The sequence below is a fragment of the Mustela putorius genome, unplaced genomic scaffold (assembly GCF_011764305.1).
Source record: "Mustela putorius furo isolate JIRA1106 unplaced genomic scaffold, ASM1176430v1.1 tig00537227_pilon_pilon_pilon, whole genome shotgun sequence".
Classification (NCBI taxonomy): Eukaryota; Metazoa; Chordata; class Mammalia; order Carnivora; family Mustelidae; genus Mustela; species Mustela putorius.
In genome coordinates, this window is record NW_025422368.1 from 8,438,929 (window position 1) to 8,455,863 (window position 16,935).

The 16,935-nt window shown below is 42.2% G+C and overlaps 1 protein-coding gene and 2 long non-coding RNA genes across 4 annotated transcripts in view; 2 read left to right on the forward strand and 1 right to left on the reverse strand.

Annotated features, from left to right (window-relative positions):
- Positions 1-15,632, reverse strand: part of LOC106007141 — a 30,509-nt gene extending 14,877 nt beyond the window's left edge. Inside the window, exons 1-2 of one of the 2 annotated variants that reach the window (XR_001181709.2) lie at positions 15,536-15,632; positions 1,387-1,607 (exon numbers count right to left, since the gene is read on the reverse strand). This is a non-coding gene — a long non-coding RNA (uncharacterized LOC106007141). The remainder of the gene's footprint in view (positions 1-1,386; positions 1,608-15,535) is intronic. The other variant, XR_001181708.2, reaches the window with a different exon arrangement.
- On the forward strand, positions 936-9,876 carry LOC106007140. Its single transcript, XR_001181707.2, has 3 exons — positions 936-1,118; positions 9,400-9,522; positions 9,629-9,876. It is a non-coding gene; the product is annotated as an uncharacterized LOC106007140 (long non-coding RNA).
- A 66-nt stretch (positions 15,633-15,698) lies between the features above and the next one.
- SLC38A4 (solute carrier family 38 member 4) overlaps positions 15,699-16,935 on the forward strand; it is a 63,978-nt gene continuing 62,741 nt past the window's right edge. The window contains exon 1 of the mRNA XM_004765589.3: positions 15,699-15,829. The gene's annotated coding sequence lies outside the window, so the exon portion shown is untranslated. The remainder of the gene's footprint in view (positions 15,830-16,935) is intronic.

The following is a 16,935-nucleotide window of genomic DNA, read 5'->3' on the forward strand; positions in this document are numbered from 1 at the left end:
ATCTGGTTTCAGGAAGCTATTCAGTAAAATCAGCAGATTTGATGAAAGAATGTATAGGAAAAGCACTTTGGGAAAGGACTTGGTGCTGTTCAGAGTCAGTCTCATTAATACACCTGATTAAGTTGCATTTACAAACTAGAAAACTTGTTTTCTGCAGGTGTTCATTCACATTATTCATCAGCAGAACCAAGTCTCTTTCTCTCTCCCTCTCTCTTTTTTTTTAAAAATATTTTATTCTATTTTATTTTGAGAGAGAGAGAGACCATGAATGGGGATGGGCAGAGGGAGAGAGAATCCCAAGCAGGCTCCATGCGAAGCATAGAGCCCGATGTGGGGCTCTATCTCAAGACACTAAGACCATGACCTGAGTCAAAACTAAGAGTCAGACACTAACCAACTGAACCATCCAGGCATCCCCCAAGTCTCTTTTCTGTCACCATATTATCTTTCACATTCTAACTTGGCAATCACTAATTGTAGCAACCAGGTTTTCTCAGAAACAGTTCCACTGCCAAATCACTAAGAAACCAACTAATTACACCTGAACCATTTAAAATAAATCTGTCCAATGAAGACATATTTGGTAAGTGCCCCTCAAGAAGTAGGGTAAAAGTATTCCTCCAAATTGAAACCCAAACTCTATGTTTTTGCAGAGAAATATTTGTTTTGTAAAACTCTGGTCTAATGGGAGTATTTCCTCTGGATTCCATGTCCCACTTTCATCAGTCAGCAAGACCATGCTGCCCCGAGTCCCCATCCTTCATGATTCTTTGAGATTCAGGTGTTATAGACTGCATGTATCTCCCCAAAATTCATCTGTTGAAGTCCTAACCCACAATGTGAAGATAATTATATCTGGGAGGTGATGAGGTCATAATAGTGGAAACCTCATAAATGGGATGAATGCTATTATAAAAGGGACCCCAGAGGGTTCACCAACTCTCTTTCTGCCATAAGAGATGACACAAGAAATTAGCAGTCTGCAGCCAGAAAGGAGATCTCCCCAGAACCCCACCAAGCTGGCACCTTGATCTCAGACTATCAGTCACAGAAATAGATCTCTGTTGTTAACAAGCCACCAGGTCTGTGGCACTGAGAAACCAACGTCAAGGCATCAGGTTAGAGCACCTCTTCTCATTCCCTCTGCCTCCAGGTGCCAAGTTCCTTGTCTGGCTCTGGGTGGGCACCTTATGCTTAGCATGCCTCCGTCCCTCCACTACCATCTTGAAAACCCATTTCTGTCACCCCCATGAAATTGTGAGCTCTTTCCTCATGTTTGTACTGTGTAATAGTAGAGAAAAGAGAAGTGTTGAAGAAATGGTCATCAAATGAATAAAAAACTTCAACTTTTTCCTTTGCAAAAAGAAAAGCAACCAAGGGAATTACCTCATTGAGTTGAGTTGCCCAGATTCTTCCTTTTCTTCCTTTTCCACATATGTATTAGCATCATCATTACTACTTCCATGAACACAGTTATGCAGTAATTTGAAGTGATGGCTTGGAAATTCTATCTCAGGGTTTCTGAGGCATCATTCACCCCAAAGGGGTCCAGGCTCTTGGGTAGAGATGTTACTGAAAGAGCTGATCTCTAAATTTCTTGTCAGAGGCTACATAAGAGGAGAGAGAAATGGGAGAAATCCAGCAAACCATGGGATTCTGGTGTGTTTGTCAGGAGAGCCTAAAGAGTGCTCTGCTTTCAATGTCAGACAGGGTTATATTTGTACCACTCTTTTCCAGGGATCTCAGGTACTAGGAAGCTAAGGAGACCTCAAAGACACCCAGCCTGAGGCCAGGAAAGTAGAAACAGCTCTTTCTATCCTCTTTCCTCAGTCTTACCCCCAAGGCACCCCTGACCCAGGCTCTAACACTGGGGTCCCAGAGAGGAAGGGAGGGCAGCTCACTCTCCCAGACAGGACCTGGGGGGCCTCAGCTTCCTAAAGTGAAGGTTTTACTCTCTCAACTTGAAACAGATCATAGCTGCACATGGGTCCCAATTCCTTTGTCAGTGTGAGTACTAGTTACTATACTTATATGTGAGGTTGTAATATGCAGGAATGGAAAGCCACATTCCCCAGGACTTTAAATGAAATTTTAGTATTGGATCTTTGTATGTTTCCCATAGCAGTAAAAACAGATTTTCCAGAAGGACAAATTAAGTTAACAAAATACTAGCATTATAAGCACTTCCAATATTCTTACCCCTTCTCCTATCTCATGTAGAGGAAAAACAACACTAGCCTACAAACAATTTTTGCCTAAAGACCATAGGAACGAAAGGCAATACTCCTTGGTAGTTGTCTGAAAGCTTATTAAAAACAGGATATAATTATTTTCTCCCAAGCGTGGGTTCAGCCATCACTCTAGAAGCTGCCAGGTCTTAGCTCCTTCTCACCAAACCTGCCCCCCCACTCCACGCCCTTTAGTCATTTCCTGCCAGTACCATGTGTGGGGAAGACTTTTATCACTGGAAAGCTGGAGACTGAGCTAGAGGAGGAGGCAGATGCTGGGACAGATGGGTTCTTCTTCCTGCCCATGGCCTAAGGAACAGAGAAGTACATTCTTCCCACCACTGTCCCAGCCCCTCCAGGCACTAATGGATGTACAGGAATTCTGGAGACCACACTGTGAGTGTGGGCTAGGAAATACTCTGAGCTTTTCCATGTGGCTTCTTGGACAGCTGTGGTGGAATGGGTGCCAGAGGAGGAAAGGAAGAACAGCGTGTTGACTATGGAAGACCATAGTAATTGGTCTGTGTGAGGTGTGTGAGGTGTCACCTTTGGACATACTTGGAAATAAATGGGGCACTTTGAAAGGAGAGGAACTAGCTCCTTCAGTTATTTTGATAGGAGATTACGTATCTATGTATATATTATATATGTGTACATATACACATAGCATGTAATATATATGTATAAGTGTGTACATGCACACACATGCACATGTAATATATTATGTAAATAATATAACACAGTATGTAACAAATGTTAATATATATTATAAATGATAATATAATACCATATATTATATTATATATTATACAATGTATATAATATAGTACTATTTAACCTCTATTAAATTTAGGCTTATATGTTGGTACAGACAACATTGCATCTTAGGATAAATAGGCAATAAATATCTGAGTGAAAAAACATAACTTTAAGATGCTAAAGTTCTGTCTAATGCCTTTATACATAGATGTGTAGAAAGAGAAAATGGATGACTTTATCCTTTTGCTTAATTACACATTTATTTATTTATTTATTTATAAGATTTTATTTATTTATTTGACAGAGAGAGAGATCACAGGTAGGCAGAGAGGCAGGCAGAGAGAGAGGGGGAAACGGGGCCCCGGCTGAGCAGAGAGCCCAATACAGGGCTTGATCCCAGGACCCTGAGATCATGACCTGAGACAAACGCAGAGGCTTAACCCACTGAGCCACCCAAGCACCCCTTTAATTACACATTTTAAAAATTTGTTATTTATTCCAATTCCCATAACACTAATTACTGATAAAATAATTTAAAAAAAAAACACCTCCAGAATGGCATTGTTTTAACTAATGTCTACTTGTGTACTTAGTTATGCACAGTTCTTTGCATTCTTTTTTAAATTCCTTTTTGTTATTAAAATGGGCAAAAGTTTTCCCCATTTACTGGCTGTGTAAACTGGCCCAATCTTATTGGTTATATAAAGCAGCTGCTTTTCATAAGTGAAACTAGAAATGATGGTTTTCTTTTTTTTTTTTTTTTAAGATTTTATTTATTTCTTGGAGAGAAAGAAAGAGCACAAGCAGGGGGACTGACAGAGGGAGAAGCAGACTGCCCGCTGAGCAGGGAGAGCCCGATGCGGGCCTCAACCCTGGAACTCTAGGATCATGACCTAAGCTGGAGGCAGATCCTCAACAGACTGAGCCATGCAGGTGCCCCCAAATGGGGTTTTTTACAACTACTCAGGGTTCAGTTTTCTTATAATCATTTTCTTGTACCATGAAAGATGGGTCTCTAGAGTTCAGGGACATGGCTTTCTTCCAGCTATTAGGGTGCTGTGGTCATCCTCCTCTGCATCTCAGCCTTCCCAGCAATGCCAGGCTGTCAAGTGCTGCCTCCTTCAGCCTTATACCTCTCTTTACTCATGGTGGCCCTTTGACTTCTATCTGCAGAAGCCCATTCAACTCAGTTTGGAGGAATCTCATATTCAGAGACTCCACCTCGAGTCACTGCTGTACCCAGAGTTCACAGCAAATTGCTACATTTTGCCTCCCATCTTAATTCTTCTTTGGGAATCCACCTTGGACCCCGGTCTCCTTGGAGGACTGGTGTCCTGCCCCCAATTCCGAGTGCTGTAACTAGGGTCCTTCTGCTGAGAGAATCCATGACAAAAGTATTTCCTGAATCTCCTACATCAAGGTCTCCCTCCACCCTCCCCATAGCACCCCCTAGAATTTCCTCCTCAGCCACTCCCCTTGCGCAGACACCACGCTCCCCTCCATTATGGTGAGTTGTCACCAGACCCTGTAGGTACTATATTTGGCCACCTGGACCTGTCACCTTCCGACACGGCCCTCATCTGTTGTCTCAGTCAGTGGACCTGGTCAAGATGTTCTCAATAGGAGCAAGAACCACTTGAGGAATACTTTTAATATGGACTAAACTTGTTAAAATTAGATTCCTGCTCATTCCTGAGATTCTGATTCAACAGGCCTGGGGTAGGATTCGGGAATTTTCCACAAGCACCCTGGAGAACTCTTATTCAAGTAGCCATCCAAGGGACACTGCTTGCAAACTATTGATTTGGCCCCAAGGCCCATCCTGCTGAAGTTCATGGACCAGGATTCTGGAGCAAGCAGCATCCATGTAACACATATGGACACCCAAACACAATGAATCCCATCTGTTTGGGACCTACGTCACTGTTTGACATTGAGCTATGGTGCCAGGAAAGGGCGAGAGCTGGACTTCCAAATAGACATGCCCCAACCTGGTATAATTTCAGGCGTTTCAGGACATCATGAAATTTTCAAACTTGGCCATACATGAAAATGACCTGGGGTAGGTGGTTAAACTCTATTGAGGCAAAGGCCAACATTACTGAATCAGCTTCTCCAGAATGCAGTCTGAGAGTTTCTATTTTACCCTCTGCTCTGCATCAATCTGGTGTAAACCTCCACATAGGCCTGTCAGTAATCTGGCACTATAGGGACAGAGCACCTTCCTTCTGGGTATCTGAAATTTCAATGTAGAGGGTCTAGGTCCTTTGGCCTAAAGATTGTTTTATTATTCTGTTAATAGTAAACATCATTAAGGAAGAAGCCTGCTTGAAGTGCCAGAGAAAATAATTAACATTAAACACTACCTTGCTGCTTTTGGGAAGGTACAGAGATATGGTCCTACCATGTCCCAACTGGAACCACGAGGCTGCTTACTTCATATTCCTCTGGATGACTTCCTCTGCACCGGTCACCACCCAGTGCCGACAAGGACTCTGTTTTCAATAATTACTCTTGCGGGGCGCCTGGGTGGCTCAGTGGGTTGGAGCCTCTGCCTTCGGCTCAGGTCATGATCCCAGGGTCCTGGGATCGAGCCCCGCATCAGGCTCTCTGCTCAGCGGGGAGCCTGCTTCCTCCTCTCCCTCTGCCTGCTTCTCTGCCTACTTGTGATCTCTGTCTGTCAAATAAATAAATAAAATCTAAAAAAAAAAAAAAATTACTCTTGCATGTATGACCCCCTCCACTAGATTGCACATTTAAAAAAAACTGAGAATGTCTAATTTGTCTCTCTTGTATCTTAGACATTATCTAGCATAAAAATAGTCAGTAAATTGTTGCTTAATACGTAGAAGATAGTACTTTAAACCCTCACACCTCAAAGCCAGGGAGTTTATCAGGCCTTGCTTCTGAGCAGGCTTTGATATGGAGAAGGATGAGAATGGGAGGGCACTGTCCCTTCCAATTCCACACCCCCATCCCCTGCCACGGACACATGCCACCTTTCATGGGGCCAGAGAAAGTGGAAGATATATTAGACAGATGCCAAACATTCATTTTCAGAGCCAAGGCCAGTTCCAGAAAGGGTGATACCTTTCCCATTTCAGGATACCTCTTAGGCTGCCCTAACAGCTCTCTCTAGGGCCTGCTTTGCAAGCAAGCTGAGGAGGCAACTCTGTAGGTTTGGGTTCCTAAAGGGAGTTCCTAAAGGCCTACTTGCCTTACACATTCAGGTGCTGATATTTAAATAAGAGCAGGCCTATAAGCAGATTTGGTTTGAAGAGGCTATTTGGAAATTATAGTTGGAAACCAAATGTCATAATCATGATGACAGACTTACCTACGCAGTCACCTTTGGTAGGATTCTCCCTTTATGTTATAAGTTAAATTGCTAGCATAAAAATTGGTTACACTGAAAAACATAAAGCTCTTATGCATCTAGAAGTCAATCACAAGAGAAAATCTGGAAAGACCATAAATACACGGAAGTTAAATAACAAGCTATGAAGCAATGAATGGGTCAACCAGGAAATAAAAGAAGAAATAAAAAATACACATGGAAACAAGTGAAAATGAAAACACAATGGCCTCAAACCTCTGGGATGCAGTAAAAGTGGTTCTAAGAGGGAGACTCACAGCCATACAGGCCTCCCTCAAAAAGCAAGAAAAATCTCAAATGAACAACCTAACCTTGCACCTATAGGAGCTAGAAAAAGAACAGCAAACAAAAATGTAAAACCAGCAGAAGGAAAGAAATGATGAAGATTAGAAATGATGAAGATTAGAGCAGAAATAAATGATACAGAAAGAAAAAAAACAATATAACAGGTCAATGAAACCAGGAGGTGGTTCTTTGAAAAAAAAAATCAATAAAATTGATAAACTTCTAGCCAGGTTAATCAAGAAAAAAAGAGAAAGGATTCATATAAATAAAGTTACAAGTGATGGCATGGATGCGGAGAAAGGGAGACCCTCTTACACTGTTTGTGGGAATGTAACCTGATGCAGCTACTCCGGAAAACAGTATGGAGGTTCCTCAAAAACTTGAAAATAGAGTTATCCTATGACCCAACACCCCTGGGCATTTACCCAATGAATACAAGAACATTTGTTCGAAGAGATACATGTACTCCTCTGTTTATCACAGCATTGTTTACAACAGCCAAGATATGGAAGCAGTCCAGGTGGCCATCGGTTGATGAATGGCTGAAGAAGTGGGGTGTGTGTGTTTGTGCACATGTGTGTGTCATGGAATATTAGTCATCCATAAAAAAAGAATGAAATCTTGTCATTTGCAATAATATGGATAGAGAGAGAGAAGATGATCCCAAGCAAAATAAGTCAGAGAAAGAAAATACCCTATGATTTCACTAATATGTGGAATTAAAGAAACAAAACAAATAAACAAAGGGAAAAAATAAGAGAAGGAAAGACAAATCAAGAAACAGACTCTTAATTATAGAGAATAAACTGATGGTTACCAGAGTGGAGGTGGGCGGGAGGATGGGTTAAACAGGTGGTGGGGATTACGGAGTAAAAAACAAAACAGAATAAAACAAACAAACAAACAAAAAACCCACAAAACCCAGAACATGGGATTGAGGTGTGACTTTGTCCTTTACACATTAAATATTGCAGAATATTGCAACATGTCTTTCCTAACGTACTACATGCTGCAATATGTCAACATAAGTTTAAGAAAAAATGCGGGGACTGACTGTAAATTTCACTTCCAAACTGACTTTACCATTTTTGTTTGTTCAAGATTTAAAGGAACCTCTGGATCATGGACCATAGCTTTCTCTAAATGGAGGTACCCCCATGCCCCATTTTTGGGGCTAATTCCTTACTGACTCACTCAGATAGCCCTTTAGTTTACAGTCAGGCTTTTTTAAAGAACCAGAAATTTTTTATTTTTTTATTTTTTTAATATTTTTTTGCTCTTGAGCTCTCGATGGCAAGTTGAACTAACAGATGCCTCCCTCTCCCACCTCAATCATCACCAGACGATCCAGAATGAAAAAGATTCCATCAGGCTGGATCATTCCTTCCAGACAGCAAAGGGAGCAGCCTTGACAACTAATACACAATGATTCCCATTGCAATGTGGTTGGTCTAAAGCAGTACAGAAAATTAATTGAAAGCACAGTATTCAGGTGGGATGAGCTCTATGATTCTTAAAGAATCAAGCAAAAGATTAAGTAACTCTGGTTATCTCTAGGTGGGTAAAGCATGTTCTGCAAGATGTGCTGATTCACAGGGGACCTAGAAACAGACCAGTCAGTTCATGGCTCTTACTGGCAGGGAGACAGAACAGAATCCCACATTTACCTAATTTTTGACATAGGAGCTTGTCCGCCTCTGGAGAGGAGTCCTTCTTGCGACCTGAAATGGATCTGCACCTCTCCTATCTCAGGAGCAACAGCTCAAATGCTGGCATGGGCTGCCCATGGGCACATGACTATGCCAAAGTCATGACTGTCTTAAGAAACAAAACTCTCCTCATGTTGATTCTTGAATCATGGTCTCAAGGAAGTCTTTCCCTGGACCCAGTGGATTGTTCCTTCACTACAGTCTTTGTCATTTTCTATTTATTTGTGTCACACTTTGATGAAAATATTTTCTCTTGCCACATTATAAACTCCACAAGGACAGGGATCATGTCTGTTTTGCTCATAGTTCTGTCCCTAGCACCTAACACTGAGGGGCACCCACTAAGTGTCAATTAAGTCAGAAGGTGAGTAGCTATGGACAGGACTGGGTTTTCTGAGGGAGGAGATGGTGTTCAAATCTGGGGTTACCAGATTTGAATGGAGAGGCTAGCTGTGGGTAGGCAAAGTCCAGAGGGGAGGAATGTCTCAAGTGAAGACAGTGTTCAAGAGGCTTTCTGTCAGAGCCATCCTTTGTACACTCAAATTAGTCCCATTTTCAACCTTCAAACTCTCACTTTGGAATACCCTTCTGAGATGTGCCTCACTCTTCAGAATTTTAACACATCTACATAGTCCTGTGTTTGTGGGCAGTTGAGGACTGACGGGGTGGGAATGCTACAGAAGAGAAGGGCCCAGACCTCCTATTTTGCTGAGACCCTCATCAAAGAAGGGGCTGGAAGAATGCTTCCACTCTGGGAAGAACAGAAGGCAGACTCCACCCTGGTCAGTGGCTGGAATGACACAGAAGATGATCTCAGTTAGACTCAACTTCTCCAAGGTCCCATATAGGATAGGAATATCTCCCCCAGTAACACCAGTTATAATTTTAAGACCAATAAGTGCCAAAGTCATCTTCACAGTAGTGTTTTAATCTGAAATGTTTTTGTTTGGTAAAAAGTCCATTTTTTATTATTCAACTTTTTAACTTCTTGAAAAGCAGAGAAACATCATTGATGTGCCCATCCATTCTTTTATTTATTCAGCAAATATGTCTTGACAAAACAGCAACAGAACTCACAGTCTCCAGAGAAACCATGCCAACAAGGAGAAAGAATGAAGTAATGTTCTACCCTTGGGACCGCTGGAGGCTAGAGCCCAACGTAAAAGTGAGCACATATTTCTGTCCTCTTTCACACCACCTCTCCTACATTTGAAGACTAGAAGTTAAATGCTTTCATGGAACTTAGCAAGTTTTGTTTTGTTCTATTTTAGATTGAGTCTTCTGAAAATTAAGAAGTAGATTAATAATTGTTTCCTGTCCTCCATCTCTTCAGAAGGCAAATAGGAAACTGGAGTTTTGTGGTGATGGCAAGGGAATAAAGAACACTCAGAAGCTATTCATTTGTAGAGTGTAGATCACACAGGATGCAAGGGTCAAACAGTCTGTCTCTTGTACTAAGGATGAGGAAACAGGCCCAGGGGACCTGAATAAAGTTCTGGGGTGGTTATAAGAATTTTTCACCAACAAATGATGTGACTATTACCAGCATTTTCCATTTTGTGTGTGTGTGTGTGTTTTAAAGATTTATTTATTGGTCAGAGAGAGAGAGAGCACAAGCAGGGGGAGCAGCAGGCAGAGGGAGAAGCAGACTCCCCACTGGGCAAGGAGCCTGATGTTGGACTCGATCCCAAGACATTGGGATCATGATCTGAGCCAAAGGCAGCCACTTACACAACTGAGCCACCCAGGCATCCCAACATTTTCTATTTGAAAAGGGTATGTGGTGCAAGTGACTTAATTAAAGTTTTTTAAACAACTCTGTGAGGGGCACCTAGGTGGCTCAGTCCTTAAGTGTCTGCCTTCAGGTCAGGTCATGATCCCAGAGTCCTGGGATCGAGCCCTGCATCAGGTTCCCTGCTCAGAGGGGAGCCTGCTTCATCCTCTCCCACTCCCTCTGTTTATGTTCCCACTCTTACTGTGTCTCTCTCTGACAAATCAATCAATCAATAAAAACAAAAAACCCAACTCTGTGAATAGGTACAACAATTATCCCCAAATAACGGCTGAGGAAACTGAAGTATAGAGAGGCCGATCATTTGCCTAATTATTGTGTAACTACTAAGTAGTTATTAGCTGGTAAGTGAATTCAGAGCTGGAGTTCAAATAAAGGACATCTGGTTCTAGAAATTCGAAACCAAGTGTTTCATTTCTCATTTTCTGTCTCCTATACATTTGGAGTTCGTACATAAATTTTTGTACATAAGAATGTACATGTTTAAGGAGAATGTGGTAATTCTCCTTAAACATGTCTGGTTTTGGCTGATAAATCTTTTCATTTGATTTTTCCTGATAAAGAAAATATGAAGTTAAGACTGACATGAATTAGTTTTTAACTCTCGGAGGAATGTCACATGGGTAAAATTTGCTTTTAGACTACCTTGATATCATTTTCCGAAAGCCGCCATGCTATTGTGTTACCTGGCGATGTCAAATCAATGTCAGTCCCTGTTCAAACACCAGTTGTGCAAAGCACGTCAGAGTAGCTGGTGGCCTGGCAGATTTCATCACTGTCTCTCTGGGCACCAAAACTACAGCTGGACACCTAATCGTGGTGCCTCATGACTTACGAAAAAATAAATAGAGAGAAGATACAGATTATCCTTAGGAATAAATCACAGATCATTTCATTTAATAACTCAGGAATAGAAAGTGTTTGTTACAGTACGCAAATCATAGAGCTTTCTTCATTCACTCACTCACTCATTGGCTATGGGTACTGAGTTCCTAGTGTCAGATGCTATGGCAAATGCTTGGAACACAGATCAGAATAACAGAGACTGGCTGTTGAGGGACCCAGAGTCTAACGGGGGCCAAACAATGTATTATGATCTATTTCTTGAGCCCAGTTTAATCATGGGACGGAATGAGAAGAGTTTGGAATCCCATCCACCTGAGTCCTAATTCAATTCCCACCTCTTGCAAGCCACAGAACTCGGTCCCTATTATCTCATCCGAAAAGCAAGGGTAAAAACATCCATCTCCCAGGTTGCTTGTTAAGTACTAAATTCCGCGTCCAAAACATGCTGGTTCTCTTTTTCCAGCCTTCATTGAACTCTCCACCTCCACCCCACGTCCCCAGCCTACCAAGAAAAAAGATAACTGGAGTCGGGAAGGGTTTCATTCACTTCAGTGGTGATATGTGAGCTGAGACTAGAAAGATGAGCAAAAGGTGAAGTTGACAGGCAGAGTCAGTGGCAAGGGCTTCCAGAAAGTGGACAGAATACACTCAAAGGCATGAAGGCATGGAAGACCACGGTGTTGGGAAGCCAGGGGGAAGTGAGCAGTTTAGAAGATGGATTGTATAGATGGCTATAGTTGATTCGTGCCACGAGTGTCGAGTTGGAAAAGGAAGGTGTTGTGTTTGGTGACTATGACTGTTCAGGTGACTGCATGTAATGCCATTTCCAGACCAGAGAGACGGGAGCTAACGTCCCTGGGGCTGGTGTTGAATGCTGACCACACAGGGCACATTTTCCTCTCTGAGCTATCCATGTGCGACATGTGGGCTCTGCTCTCCCTTTTCACCCCCTGGAGGGGGCCCCAGAGCTTAGCCCCTGGCATCCCAATATTGGAAATGAGGCTCTCCTGAGAGCCTAGATCTATTCTGATATTTTGTTTTGAGAACTGGTTGCTAGTTGTTTTGTCATGTGTGAAACTGAGATGGTGAGTGATCTATTCAGCTATCTTTTTCCTAGTACCAGTAAGAAATTGCAGCCCATTTATAGAACATAACACTAAAATTCAACCATAAATACAATTCTTGGTATTACTCAGTTTCTCACATAAATCAAGCTCAAATTCATAGAAAATAAAGTCATTATACTGACATTAGAAATCATGCAATTATGATAGATAATTGCTTTGATAGTGATTACTTTAAAAATCATAATTTTATGGCTAAGCAGGCTATTCAGTGTTGGCTACATTATAGGCAGGAAAACACTTATCAGTCTTAAAAGAGAAAATGCTCACAAGAAAAGGAAGGTGAGCTGTGGAAGATACTGAACTTGAAGCTAATGGTTCATGCTCCAGTCTGCCAATTATTAGTACTGTGTCTTTGGATGAACCACCTAACTCCCCTGAACCTTTGTTTTCTTTCTCATTAAATAGGGAGAAGAATAATATTACGGCTAACTTATTTTAGTATCCGGTGCCATAATACATGTTCAGGTATTTTATAGCCTAAAGCATTTTAACCAATTTTAATAATTATTAGTTGGAAAAATAATCCTTGTTAAAAGTTTACTATCAAAGAAAAATATTTATACGAAGTCTACTAAAATCACTGCCATCAAACTTCTCAACAATAGTCCGTAAACCAAGGAATTTGATAGCACTGTCTTGCGGCCTTAAATAATAATTCTGTTCTAATTCCTTCATCAGACATTCATTTATGCTAAAATCTGGTAATGGGTATACTCTGGATCATCAGCTCTGGGAGATGTTCCTTCAAAATGGGCTCACAGTCGTGGAGAAATACTTCATGCTCTTTAGGGAGATTGATTAAAACTTCTGAGGAATCCCATAAGAACTTTTGACACAATGTTTTCCAAACTTCCTGGAACACAGAGCTCTGTTTTCAAGTATTAGCTTTGGTTCAAAAGACTATTTGGGGGGAATATTTTTCCATGTAGACTTTTCTTAAAAAGAAAAGTATTCATGACAAAACTAATAACCACTCCTAGGTTAATGTGCTTTTAGAAAAGAGAGCTTTTATGTGCTCATTTAATTTTGTGTTAATATATGTGCTAATGTGTTAATACAATTTTAGAGCAGACAGCTTCGATCAAGCCAGCTTTGTCAAGATGGTAGTAAATGCTATCTGCTCTATAAATTTTTTTCTCAATTGCAAACATTTCATTTTCCTCCACCACTAGGTGAGTTTTTAGGCCATCTGAAAATAACTTCAGTCAGGAAAACAATATATTAAGAAATGCGCTCCATTTTTCAGAAGGAGAAAATGAGTCACAAAGAACTTAGTGATTGGGCCAAGGTCACATAGCTCGAGAGTGGTAGCTCTGAGATTCAGACTTAAGCTAACACCTCCGGAGCCAGTGAATGATCTGATGGTAAATCAAATGTGTTTTACACTGTGGTCCTGCAGATGTATTCATGTTGCTGGTTAGGGCTTCTTCTCATCATCTCAAAGACTGGTTTAAGCAGATCTTTGAAGATTGGGTAGATTCATCAGAGCTGTCAGCAGCTCAGGTTTGGGCTGTAGCAGAGAAAATAAAGGGCTGTCAGTTGCCTCATACCATGGAGACGTGGCTTTGAGCTCTTCTTTAACTCTAATGGACAGTAGCTGCAAAAGATGATACACTTGAACTTTGTCCGCCACTTCACTGATTCACAGATGAATGCGTCTCATTTTAGCTCAACACACACCTGATAGCAACAGTTTATATAGATGACTAACCCACTGGGCTCCAGCAAATTAGGCAAAGAAACACTGTTTTTTAATCTTTTCTGTACTAGGATATAGATGCCAAGAACTGATTGAACAGATCATTAAAGAGTTGAGCAGTTGCACAGTTAACTAGTATCTGTCTTGAATTGCATGACGTCATCTTCATTTGTTTTATTCTGAAATAGCTTTTCATTTTAGAAACCTGAGTTTTGTCTTTAATAAATGTTAGGTTAGGCAGAGAGGAATACACATCTGTCTTGATCTCTCACTAATCGTCTCTCAATCCTACTAATTTTGACACTTCAGTAGCTTTGTAAAATATACTTATGTTCATTAAATAAGAATCAATGGGAAGTGTGAGCACAAAAATAATCTAGTTTCAGCAAGTTTAAAGGGACTTGAAAATCATTCTGATGTATTCTAATTTCTCGGAATGGAAACTTCTTGTTATGACAAACTATGCAGGTATACAGTAATTGGTCAGGAGGGAGTAATCTGCTTTCATAAAACAGGTATTTTTTATTTTTTATGTTTTTAAGGATTTATGTATTTTATAGAGAGAGAGTGTGAGAGCACAGGTGTACAAGCAGATGGAGGGGCAGAGAGAGAGGGAGAGAGAGAATCTTCAAGGAGACGCCCCATTGAGCCTAGAGCCCTAGGTCGGGCTCATCCCAAGACCTGAGCTGAAAGCAAGGGCCAGCCACTCAACTGACTGAGCCACACAGATGCCCCCAAACAAGTACTATTTAAATACTGATTTTTATTCATATTTAGGCTCCAAAATGGAAACCCCAGTGAAGGTATTTATTGCATCATCCTTCTGTTGAATTTGCATTGTTGGAGGTTTTAGTACAGTTTGATGTGTATATATGTACATATGCGTATGTGTATATTAATGTTGTTTCTTGAGTGTTCTTGATCATCAGACATTATCTGGGTAATTCTTATCGTTCTATTTTTTGATGTGCTAAGGTGAGGCTGGTGTTTTAGTCAATGGGAACTCTAAGTAAGAGAAGATGGTTCTAGGCTTTCATGGAATGATCAAACAGTGAGACTTACCCTTCTGAATACAGTGATACTGGACAAGCCAGAGTTCAGAAAGCAATTTCTGAACTGTGGCATCAGTTCTCCTTTGGAGAATATTTTTTCCCCAAAGAATAACAAATGAGTATTAAAATAAACAGAGGGTTGTGAACATATTTGTTACACAGGCCTTTTTGAAACAAGAATTTTGCTTAAATCAGAAAATAGTTTTAATATAAACAGTTTTCCTTAAAGTGGTAGGTTAAAGCTTTTAATAAACAATAAAAAATTACAGTGCTATTTATTGTATCCTAATTCTTTCTCCATATGTACTGGGAATAATGTTTAAATTGAAGTCTCAGAAAAAAACATTGCCAAAGATCCCCACTCATGGTTAAATGCTAACAACTTATCCCCAACTTCACTGATCATAAAGTTACTTTAACTGTGTTTTTCATTTGTACCCCTTCCTCAATTTCTTTTCCTCCTTGATATCAAGTTCGTGTTTGATAACCCTAAACCTGGAGGCAGTTTAGAATCACCTACCAGAAAGACTTTTTTACTGACTTAGAAGTGAAGATCAACACCTATTCCCGCATATAGGGCAGATTCAACAAAGACCACATTGACATGAAGAGACTTAATTATAGAACCAATAACCAACCAAACAACGAAAACCCCAACTCACACCAAGATCCTCTCTGTTGTCGGCTCCCAGGCTGGGCTCTAGCGGGACAGCTGGACAACTCAGCCCACCTGGGAGGATGCTTTTGTTTACATCTCAGGTTGCCGCCCAACGATTGGTGGCTGGGCTGGGAGGGAGGGTCCGCAGGAAATGCGACACTGAGGATGCTGCCCCCTATCACATGATGGAAATTTCCACTCTTCGGAAAGGCGAAAAGAAAAGAAAGGAGGGTCTCTCAATCCACCCTTTTCCGATACTTTCCCTGGATCTCAGTCGCAGAGGTAGAAGGCGGCACAGGTGAGTGAAACTTTTCTATTTTCTGCTAGGCTTAGAGACTTGTCAGTGTGCAAACTTGTGGCTGGATCCCAGCTCGGACTGGAGTTTGTGCGCTCCTGTGTGCGTGTGCGCACAGGGACACGCACACGTGTGCCGTCTGGTCTCTCAACCGTCTGGGGCTTAGGTTAGGTATTGCAGCTTTTTGTAATTTATTTGTTGATTGACCCTTATTCTTCTTGTGATTTCACAAAGGATCGCGCTTTGGGTGGGTTATTGCAGACTAATGACCGGGTTGACTAGAAATTAAGGAAACCAGGGCATACGGGGTTAAGGGGACTGACTCTCTTTGCAAGAAAGGTGGCTGTGCCAAGGTAGCCCATTCCCGGGAGCGCTACTCAGCTACCCCTGTCCCCGGTCCCAGATTCCCTAGGCACTTGGATTTCCAGTTAGGTGTCCTGGGACCGCCTTCCACAGCCCTGGCGGGGCCACCAACCTAGCTCGAGTCAGCTTGGGATCTGGATAGGAAAATGCTACCCAAGTTGCAGGCCCATGTCCTTAGGGCGGGGACATTGGGTGCTGGACCTAAAATAGACCCGCTGTCCCTGACAGCTGGGCTGCCTGGGCCCGGCCAGCACGGTTCCCTGGGTGGGGGGCTGCGGGCCTGGGAGTCCCCAGAGAGTCTCCTTCAACAGAGGAGGAAGGTGAAAGCTGCGCTGGGTCTGGGGGCCGTGGCGGGGGGTGGTGGGAACCCTGAGTCCGAAGTTCCAAGAGAGGCGTCCAGCGCCGTGGGACTGGAAAGCCTGGAGCGCGCTGGAGAGAAGGCAGGGGAAGTGCAGAAACGCGGAGAGGGAAAGGCCTGTGGAGACGAGGAGACGGAGAGGGGACATCAGAGAGAGGAGAGAAGCCCAAGGAGGAGGGGAGAAGGCAAGGAGGGGTAAGAGGCTAGAGCGGGAGTGCGTGAGAGTCTGAGGGAAATGGAGATATGAGATTGAATGAAAGAAGTGAAGAAAGAAGGGAGCCTGGACGTAGAGAGCCCCTTGCGGGGTTGGAGGGGAGGTGGGAGCCCGTGGGAGTCCGGAGAGGGGAGAGAGGTGAGCGTGGGCACCAGCGGGCCCGGCCCTGGGAGC